We start from the raw sequence: 11560 nt of genomic DNA, 5'->3' as shown, positions 1-11560 counted from the left end.
CTGTTTGAAGTCCTCTAGTCTCCTTTTTTCAAAGACATGTAACCAAGCAAACAATATGCAATGTCATGATAAACAAGCAAAAATGAAAAGCTTGAAAAATGTAGTTGGAACAAATTAGTGTGAAAAGACTGATACTCTGTGCGATTTTCATATTTCTATTAATACTATTGTCATTTATTTCATATTTATAAAATATCTGCTTGTTTTTTGTTGTGTATAATTGTATAATATTAAATGTTGCAACACATATTTTAGGTGAACTGTGCCTTATTACATTTGAAAGGCTGCTGTGCTGGAGATCACTGATAACCTCTGACCTAGTGACCTCTGCCCCTGGCCTCAGCTGACAATGTTTATATGCTTTTCGCAGCTTTTTCAATACAAATAAAAAATGATTAGAAAAGAGTTCTACACCCCCCATTAATCCTCCACTCTTCTCAGAGGTGCTATACAATCGAACCTCTGTTGTGACCTCACAAAGCTGTGGCATGCAAATCTGAATCCCTCTCAACTGCTTATTATCGTGGCTCTCGTCCAAGATGCCTTTTCCCAGCCTCTTCCAAGGTAAAGCAGGTGAAAGCAAAGTTCTACTTCTTCAAATCCGACAACTCTTTCGACACACAAGTGCCAACAGGGTTATTCTGCTGCTAGGAACAGGTCGGTGGAGAGAACAGGGAGGGAGAGGTATGGATCTAAAAAGAACATAAAGTCTGCTTTAGCTGTTTCATTTCATGTTGCTGTCATTCAGCCCAGGGGATTAACAATAAATATGTTACATAACAGCTGGAATTCTGACGCCGACTGAAACGGTTGAAGCACGTGTTCATCCAAGTTATGTTGGCAGCCGTAACATTCACACCCACGGGGGTCACATTTTAGCTATCATTGATTTGTTTATATGTAAATTAGTTCTTGGAAATGTTGTTTGCTATTAAAATACTTCCTTTCATACATACTTAGCCACGTATCTATAAATACAGTATATGTATTCTAACGGTAAACCAACTTGTCCAGGAAAGCAGTTTATTTCCATCTGTATTTGAGACAGCAGTCGCCGTGAGAAGGGACAGGTTGAACCACAAGCATGCACACCTAGGAAGAAATGTTCATGACCAGTGCCAAAACCCGTGGTTTATGACATAAGAGGGTTAAAGCTGTTCCTTGGCAAAGTTACCACTCTCCACTTTTGTTGAAAACAAACGCCAAGTCTTTGCTCTGCGGTCACTGCACGGTCAGGTGATCTCCGGCTGCTTTTAAACAGAACCACTGCAAACTGAAGGGTCAGTCAGACGATCGTTTAATGAGGTCTGTGATTACAGGTTGCGGGGGGGGGGGGGGGGTTGTTGTCCGGTTCAATCCAGTATTTATTGTCCAAATTCAGGGCGCAACAACTCCCAAGGACGTCAGCCCCAAAAGCATTGAATAACATCCTTTTTATCATTATGGGAGTTTATACTAAATAATAACATATCTGTGTTATCCTATCCTATCCTATGGAAAGCCCTGAGTTCTGGGACAGATGTGTAAATAACCCCACAAATACTGGGATGGTTTTGGGAAGTATTCCGGCGTCAATAACTATAATAAGCAGTGTAATTATAGACACACGGAAAAAAAGTGCAGCGGTTTCACATGCTTTACCTGCTTCACGTGAATTCCAGTTATATATGTCCCTATATCTTATGCAGAGGACCAACAAAAATTACTGTTATGTGTGTCATTTTATTCATTAACCTGTAATCAAAACATATTTAAAATTGTCAAGTGCTACTTTTCCAGTTTAAGTCGTATGAGTCACATTCACTGCTAAATATGTTTTCACAGCATAGTCATTTCAGCCCAGAATGAAAATGTGTTGGGAAACTCTTACACGCTGTCTTGCACAAAGCATCCCATTCTTAAAACATGACAGCTACAGACTCATTTCCTGGATATCAGTTCGGCGTCATTCAGCTTAGTTGTACAGTAAGTGTAGAGTGGGCTGATGAACATATTCACGTGGGAACACATGGCCATTGTTTCATGCATTTGTTTACTCCAACTCTGCTAAGCTCTTATGTCACTAACACAGACTTGGTCTTTGTGCTCATACATTTGTTTTCCAATAACTGTGTTTGAGATATCTGCACACTGCCTGTTCGTGGTTAATGATCCATGTCAGATACAATAGGGGAAGGATCAATGGCTCTGCATCAAAGGAGCCAGGAAGTAATTCTATTGTGAAAAGTTATGTATGTAAGTTTTACTTCAGTGCAAGAATCCTGCCGTCGCACTTTTCTTTTGTCCCTGCAGAAGTCCCAAGGTGACGACATAGAGCATTGTTATTGAATACTGTTCAAACGTGAAGAGGTTATCTGTGCACATATTTTAAAGCAACAAATATTTGCTTAAAACTAGATGTGTTGTTTATTATTTTTTGTCTTGAACAGTGAAGGAGCAGAAGCAGCCATATCCCCTGGTGCTACAATTTGGATCATACTTTTGATGCTGAAGTACTACCAGGTACAATAAGTACTAAGACGTTAGGTTATACTTTCATTATCACTTTATTTCCTTTGAGTGGTATTTTACATGACGTTTATATATATTACACGTATATATGTATCAATTAATGAGAATACAGTGTCAATCTTAACCACACACTGGTCTGGTGTCATGTCTTATTATGAACCTGATTCATTCATTTGTTTGAAAACATTGGAAGATGCATTGTGGGAGGTAGCCTTATTTTTAATGGGGCTGAGGTCCGGTCATACAATGAATGAAAACCAGTTAATTCTGTCTGTCTGTGTCACATTTGTTAAACCTGAACGTCACAGTGTAGGTGCATGAATCCATTATAAAATTAAGAAAAGAAAAAACTGAAAACTATTAAAGAGATGAAACGATAGATGAGAAAAAAGAGAGAGAGATGTGTTGGCAGACATGAGGACAGCTTGGTGAGTCATGGTCACATGCACTGAGAGAGAAGCTGGACCAGTGGAGTCCTGAACGTGCTGGCTGCTGCTGAACTGGTTCCTCTTCACCCAATGATGTTTGAATTATTCACTCTCACCGACAGCAGCCAGCCTCAGGTTTCCCTCGGCTTCTCGTCACTTCAGCTTTACACGGCTTTCACCACCGTGTGATGAAACGCAAACAAAGGCCTTTAACCCCATATTAGATCTGCTTGGCGTGTGACAGAAAATAAAAATGGTGATGCTAACATCCTCAGTCCCTCTCCTGTCAGCAGTGATGCAAGAATTACATATCTGAAAAGACAGAGAGGAAAAGGAAGCAAATATCTCACTGTAGTGCCCCCGAATGTCAGCTTGTTCTTTTCAATTATGGGTTTTTGATATGATGGTTCGAAGTGGCAGGAGTCTTGGTTTCCCTTTGTGGGAATGCATTGCATAACTGTGGTAGCTTAGTGAGAGCTTATGGTTTTGTAAGAGAAGTCGGGGTTATGTGAGGACAGGGACATTATGACCAATAGTTTATGACCAAGCAAAACTTCCATCGGCTTCATCTTTGTACATGTATGGTACTTAAGAGTTATCAACAGCATCCTCACACCTATGGTTGATGAGACAGAATTCGTTTCATAGGAGGACCAGGGGCCTGGCTCGCATGTCCTCCGTTTGGCTCGGCTCCCCTCTCAGCCTCATTTGGCTCGGGCTGCAGACCTCCGAGATGCTCCAGTGGATTTCTGCAAACACTGGCGTGGCGCGCTGATGCCATGTGACAATCTGTTTTTCTATTTTGCACGGTTTTGGAGGCAGCAGCGGGAGTGACATGTTTCTAATTGGAGATAATGATGAGGAGGGACGGAGGTGGTGTTCCCTGTTTGAGATTGTAATGAGCTCACTGCTCGCTCTTCTTATCAAGGGCAATGTGCAACTCTTTGATGATACTTTATTTCATGAAAATCTTGATAATGACCTAATATCCCATTTTCTGCTGTATAACAATCAGCTACTACATTTAGATCCGATAACTACAACAGCACTCAGTGGAATTCACTCCTCCGCCCAGCCAAAGAATCCTGCCCATGATTTTTAAACCCTTGTGGTAGAAACAAAACCTAAAAAGGAAGTAGGCAGAGCACCTTTATTAGTCATGAAACATATTGGTCTATGAATAAAGCAGAGATCCATATATAAAGCTGTGCTAAAAAGACCACATCTAAGAAGAAAGACTCAGAAAAGTTCTCAGCTGGTTTGAAAATAATGTTTTTATTTATATATGCATTCATTTATTGATTCATTCTTAACTAGCTACATCTTTTTTTATGTTGTTTTGATGTTCAGTGAAAAACTAATAGATAAAACAAAATTCTTAATCCATATCCATACTTCTCATATATTCATCCACCAAGTCTATTGGAGATCAGTCTAGTCATATTTTTTGCCTAATCCAATGTACAAATAAACTGACAAAAAAAACCTTTGAATTGAGGAAAGCTGCAACAGACTGCACACCATGAAAGATTTCACTCTCCTAAATATGACTTCTTGAGAAATCTACAAAAAAGTTTTAAAAACGCATTAAGGTCAAAATAAAATTCTATCAGTAGACTTCAGACAGTCAGATAAGCTGACATGAAACCATGACCTACTTGGTGGAGGATGTGAGCATAGCATCGTCTCTTCCTCTTTTTGCTCATCTGACACCATACCTGGAACTGTGACACTCAGAAAAACTTTTCACACACAAATAACACTTACTGTACATTTAGCAAAATCCCTCCCCTCTTGCTTACAGTATTATTTATTTTTTATGTGTATCTCTGCTAGGCAATAAAACCTGATTCTGACCTGGACTTATGTTGTCCTGGTTCTTCTCCCTCTACAGAAGTTGGAGTGAGAACTGAATACCTCTCGACTCCTGTAAGAAACGTGTCAACATAACGACGTCCATCAAAGTAACAACAGTGTAAAACTTTACTCCATCAGAGGGTCTCAGCAGACGCCTCTTAGCTCGGCAAGTGGACGTTCGGAAACTGAAATGAATTACCCGAAAATTCCAGGTGATGTAAGTTACAGGCAAAGTCTGACAAAGGCACGAGGGTCATGGGAAAGTTTACCACTAAACATTTACATTAAAGTTGAATACTTCATACCGCCCTCCCTTTGTCTCTGACTGTTTAATTACTGTGGGATTAGACACTTTTTCGCTCTCCCCAGTTTGCTCTCCCCCTCCATGCACCTCACGGGCATCTCAATCAGGGCGGACTTAGGAGGACCGTGGCACTGGGGGTGCAGCCTTTTGTGGGCCCTGCAAAGAAAGGAAAGGAGTGTGTCAGCGATTTTAGCTGACAGCCTCAGCCTAGTTTGGCCCCTCGCCTGCAGCCTGGTCAACTGGGTTTGTGTGGGGCGACTGGGCAGAGTTACGGGGCCGTTTACAGTGAATCAAGACCTTGTTGTACCGTGGTGAGTTTGCAGAGATAGATGAGGCGAGGAGGAGAGTGTCAGAGCGGGCATTCAGTCCCTCCGTGGGGAATCTGCCTGCTTCAGAACCAACTGGTTGGATCTGGTTGGATTTAGAGTGGCAATTCAGTGACCACACTGCCCAAAGCTGGACCCATTTGTTCAGAGGGCTTCTGGTTGGTACTGTGCTGGCAGGGAGCAGGGACTAGCCTTCAGTGCTTAGACGTGCTCAAGAGACAGAGAATACAAAGAAAGGAGCCAGGCAATTTATAAATTCTATTTATTTAATTTAGGCATAGCATAGGTCAAGAAAAGAGTTGAGCAACATTTCCCTGAATGTTGTTTCTAAGTTTATCAAAATACATTCCGATCAATCACTTTGCAAACACTGTGACCTATCGGCACCTTTCACGTCGGCATCCAGAAGGCGGTTGATAAGATCTTATCTAAACTGACGTTTAGCACGACTGAAAAGATGACAGAGTGAAGTTAAAGGACCTATGTGAGAGTAGAAAACCAAAAATATGATTTGTCAGACACTGTGCTTCATCTCAACCAGTCAGTTTCACGACCTCTTGGCAGTTGGGTGAAGTGAAATGAATGAGTCTGAACGAACCAGTGTGACCACAGCGGACGTGCCAGCTCTCTTAAAGGGCAACGCACACGCTGGCATACCGCACTGCTCGGCTGTCTGTTGCCTTGGTGAATATCACTGTTATTTATTTGAGATCAGGAGTTCGTGTTAATTTCATCACACCTAGTGTGTCACTGAAGCTGCATCTCATGAAACCGGTCTCACCAGATATTTCTGCTTCGAGCCAAATTGTCAGACACTACATGACTAATCATGTTAGGAATTTACTGGTGTGAGGATTCATCTAAAAATGGTCATCTCAAATCTGTGTTTCATACCTAATTTCCTGTTTCTTCAGTATTGTTTAAAACAAAAGACCAATTTTATTTGATGTGTTCTTACATGGAAATCTGTTTAGTAATGGGGGGAAACATAACCTTCTTGGCAGAGGTAATCTAAAAATAAATACTCTATTGTGGAGATTGAAGGAGTCAGGGTGATTTGGTGATAATAATTCATTTAGATAACTAAGCATGATCATATATCCTTTCATTTGGTCAATCTTGTTCTTAACTCATTTATGATGCAGTACAGCTGGAGAGTGGTTTGCTCACATCCCTTTTCTATGTGATTCTGCTTCTCTCAGGCGTTCATGGCAGACGTGCACCAGGCCTCATGATCACACTCTGAGTCACTGACTGTTGCCAGAAGAGAGCGACTTTACCGTTCCGCCTCCTCCTCGCAGCTCACAGGTCCCCTGTGGTTCAAACCGCCACCACACTCTCACACTGACATGGAAACAGCAGAATGTGTGCGTGCAGGCAGCCATGTCGTACCTACTCAGCGCGGTGCAGAGAAGACTGTTCTGATGGACTTCACTCTTACACAGGATGGACGTCACAGGGGGAACTACCAGACTGCACCTGCACTACTAATGAAATACAAATGCGATCATTGTTTTTGAATTTTTTATAAAAGTGATCAAGCTTCGTTTTAGGCATAACCACAACCTTGTGTGTGTAGTGTGTGTGGTGGTGTGTGGGTGTGCAGAGCTGCTTGTTTATCCCCGCCCCCATTATTCCTGTTAAGTCACCTCATTTAACCTTACATACACACATAACTGTACTTCTGTATTAGTAAGAGCACTGATTGGCATAATGCATTCCCTATAGCCCCTTACCCTAACCCCAGCCATCATAACTAAAAGCCTAACCCTAACCCTAACGCCGTTAACCCTCAAATATCCCTTTGAGGTAGGTCCTCACTCCACGAGGTCCAAGCTCATAAAGGTCCTTCAAAAGGGTTAGGGCTAGGGTTAGGGGTTAAAAGTACACACCAAGGTTTGCACAGCTATGCTAAGTAGGAATGCATAGACATGATTCATGGTGGACTACCTAACCAAAACCTTGTCCCTAACCCAAACCGTGATCAGTCCTTGACTGACCCAAACCGTGATTAGTCCACGACTTACCCAAACCGTAACCGTGACCAGTCCAGGGCTAACCTTTATTTTGCTAGTGTGATAACGACCTAGATACTGAGAATAACCAAGAAAATATGAAACCCAGACATGAGCATTCTCTCTTCCATGCATAAAGTAAAACATGTATGTGCCTGTAATTTAAATGTTTATATATTTCATGATTTCATGGGCCGGTGAGCTCATTATCTCATTCAAGATAATAACATTGAGGGTTTTATCTCATGTTTCATCACCCATCCAAAATAACAGGAACAGTGACAGGTTAAATACCCTTTTACGTCACAGGAGTTAAGTTGTAGATGAAAACAAAAGGCAGGAAGTTGTGGGTAAGGTATTAAAACCTGGGGTTCTGCTTTTATAACAGACACATCATCAGAAGTAAATAAATCATAACGGAGCAGATTTACATTGTGTTTTATATATAATTTTATATTTGTCATATTAGATGTATGTGTGTATGTGTGTGTGTGTGTGTGTCTGTGTGTGTGTTAGAAGTGATACAACATTATAGATTCATGTATAACTTTCTGGCAGCTGAGAAACTGATGAAAGTAAATGTAAAAACACGGTGCAGCCACAGGACACAAACCAGTTGCACCACCCATTCACCAGCAGTGAAACTGGACCCTTGTTCCTCCACACACACACTCATACACACACACACACACACACATCCCTGCCCACTTTACTCAGCGTGTCGTAATGTCCCTGGCAAGAATCCTATTATCTTGATCGGGTGTGAGGAAATTGAAGTAATGAGCCCGTTGGTTCGATGGCCATTCAGTGTCTGCCGAGAAGCAGGAGACACTGCAGGCTGCTGTAATTCAGCTGAGCTTTTCCCCCCACTAATGGCTCTTTAAAGAAGCCCATTGTCTTATTAAAGAATAAATAGAAGGAAAAGGAGACGTCAGGCGGCTCGAGTGGAGATACGAGCCGACAGAAAGGGACGTGATGCAGAGGAAATCCTTGTGAACGCTTTCCAGGAAGCCACAGAGGAGTCTTAACTCAGGTCCAGAACAGCCACTGGAATACACTGGCCCTATGGTCACTTCGTCTGTGTGAATGTGGGCTTGGCAGTTCCTTTGATTGCCTCACACTGCTTGTAAATGGATGTCGGGTAAATATTGGAGATAGAGATTTACCAGTGCACCGTGATTAAGCGTCTGACGCAGAGGTCAACGCACCAGGATGTCTGTATTTGCCAAATTTTTTTTTTGTTTTTTTTTTGTGAAATCTGTCTCATTCAGCGGGGAGGGGATGTCTGCTGCAGCTGAATCAGACTAAATATCCTTCCTCACAATTGTCATCCCCACTGTACAAGCACAGAGTGAGACAAATCAACAATGAGCGAAAACAGCGACTCACAAACCAATAAGCAAACTTTGATGCTGGGCCGTCACTCCCTGGCTCTTTTCAAAAGCAGTTCCTAAAAGGCATCAAGGTGGTGGTGTCGATTCGCTTTGAAGAAAATAATAAAAGCAAACACACGACAGCAGAGGCCAGTGGGGAAGCAACTGCGCACGGCATTTGACTCTCATTGTTTCATGGGAACAATTCACCTTGTCCCTGGATTCTATTTTAAACACATTCACCTCTCCTGAAATATTGTACTGAATATATAATAAACTAGTGAAATATTCTCATAAACTGTTTCCGATTTGAGACCAGACATAAACTTCAGGTTGAATATTTGCATGTTCTAAATGTTGATAGATTCAAATCTCAGTTTTACACATGAAACAATCCTTGGATTTTTTTGTGTAATGTTCATACAAACATATATTTTCAAGAAACCATAAGACTCCTCTATTTGAAGGTGTGAAATGAGGCCTGCTCAGTCTGTCTCACTACTTCTTACACTTTATTTTTAGTTGTGACTTTATTTCCTGTACAGTTGATACTGAGCTGCTTGTCCTGTGCACACCGGTAACATGATGGCACCCTCTTCTGGATGACAAATGCAACAACGCATCCCTTTTCAAATCTGTACAGTCTAATATACAGTATGTGGTTACACGTGGGGAATTTCTGAATGACACAATATCATCTGGAGCACAATGTCCAGGATGAATAAAGGTCATAAAAAAACACACCCTTTACCCTTCATCCTCTTACTAAACCTCATTGTTCCTGTGATGTTTGCTTTTTTCCTGTGACTAATTTTACTGCCATGATATCACACGTCCCTCTGATGATCTCAAGCGTGATTATGTTGCTCATTGATTATTACGTCTTCTTAAGGGGAAAACCATAAATTGATGATGGTCACTGGGTCTGCATTGGTCAGGCCTGGGTTGCGTCATCCTGTAATACAACCTCTCTGCTGAAGGGTTTGCACAACGTTGAGACATAACAGGAACAAAACAATAGTGTGAAGGGTTAGGAGTTATTCACTCTGCAAACCTCCTCACAGCACAGAACGTTTCCTCATGCCCTTCATATTTGCTCTGATGAAACTGACAGCGTAGGCAGGTTTTCTTTTGCCACTAATTACCGGTCTGTCTGTCAACAAAGGGGGGGGTTATGTCCACTCCTGAACATCTCACGTGAACCTTGAATTTAATTTTAGAATGAATAATAATCCACTATGACATTTAAGCAACATAACAAACAAAGAAAACTCATCTTAGTGTCACTGGAGTGTTTTCAAAGCAGAAGTGTTCCCTGTAGTAAACATCCTTGTTATGTGATGATTGCTGTGCAATATCCAGGGGGAAGTGACTTCCATTCATTCATAGACAGAGAAGCCACAAAGGGGAACTTGTTTTTTTCCGCATATGTAGTAATGACAAGACCCCATGACCTGTAAACACAGCAGATGTGTAAGAGAGGTGCAAGGCCTGAGATTCTCCACAGTGACAACTCTCCAATCAAGAGGTGTCACTTTCACTGAAGATTCAACCTTTATTATTATTTGCCCTGTAAGACATATTATCATTAAAAAAAACTCATACCTTTATTATTATATTTATCTGCCAGATTGTGTGTTGTTGTCTGTTGTTGTTGAAACAGAAATTATTTCCTTAATATCCACCTGGATCCTCAGTAAACCATCAAAGATATCAGACTACATGAATAATAACAATCTCAGGCAATACTATTTACCTTCAGATCATCTTATAGGTCTAGTCTCATTTTTTCACAGTGTTTTATTGAAAAACATTAACTAAGATATACAAGACTTTGATAAGTTCAACTAAAAATAATATTTAAGCAACTTAATAGATCTTAATCAATTGCATTTATTCATCATTTATTGAATAATTTATTTAACATAGATATTTCAGTCAGAAATAAGGACAATAAAGAAACTATAGATGAAAAGTTGTATATATTAACAATGTATACAATATTTCATACTTTTTGATATTTTAAAAGTTGACATAATGCAGGCCTTATTTTTCATAATGTAAGTTTATTTCAATTGTTTGGAACATTATACTGAAACTAATGCTGCTTCACTATGTTTTGTTTTGAACACTAGGGATGTTGTGACTGTGACCATGTGACCAAAGCGGCTTCACTTGGTGAAAGATTCAGAAACACAACTTACTATGTTGTGACCTATGTTGTGATTTTGCTTTTATGTAATAAATACATGTATATTTATTATAAAGACATGTGTCTGTATTTATTCATATAAGAGGATCAGGTAACAAAGGCTTGGTGACCCACTCACGCAGTGTCATGTTTTCACTCTGTCTCCTGCTGTTCCGTTTAGAAGCAGTGAGCTGTGGAGACACTGGGACACAAAACACCTCATCTCTGACTTTGTTGAAACCGACGACCAGTCAAGCTGATCGAGAGCCCATATAAATATTCCATTAAGATTCTCATGTATAATCTACACAGCATTACATGTGGCCCGGGATATTTAATACACATCACTTTGAAGGTATGCTGTGGCCCAGCAGCTCAGTGTTTCCTGTAATTCATCATTACTAGCACACAGCCTCGTCTGGCTGAGAGCCAATAACGTGTCTTAGGGGATCAACCAAGTTACTGGAACGATACTGTGTTCGTGCTGATGCTGCGGGGAACGTATCGGGGGAGCTATGAAAGAGCAGATAATTAACTCGGGGGGGCCAACCAAAT

At 40.9% G+C, this 11560-nt stretch overlaps 1 long non-coding RNA gene across 1 annotated transcript; it reads left to right on the top strand.

The window, feature by feature from the left end:
- The first annotated feature begins 1351 nt into the window (after positions 1 to 1351).
- On the top strand, positions 1352 to 9555 carry LOC133970281 (uncharacterized). The gene is made up of 2 exons (XR_009924292.1): positions 1352 to 2502; positions 6629 to 9555. It is a non-coding gene; the product is annotated as an uncharacterized LOC133970281 (long non-coding RNA).
- The last annotated feature ends 2005 nt before the right edge of the window (positions 9556 to 11560 follow it).

Source organism: Platichthys flesus, chromosome 2 (assembly GCF_949316205.1).
Source record: "Platichthys flesus chromosome 2, fPlaFle2.1, whole genome shotgun sequence".
NCBI classification, from domain to species: domain Eukaryota; kingdom Metazoa; phylum Chordata; class Actinopteri; order Pleuronectiformes; family Pleuronectidae; genus Platichthys; species Platichthys flesus.
The sequence above is the reverse complement of the archived record's forward strand: the minus strand, read 5'-3'. Positions and strand labels throughout refer to the sequence as shown.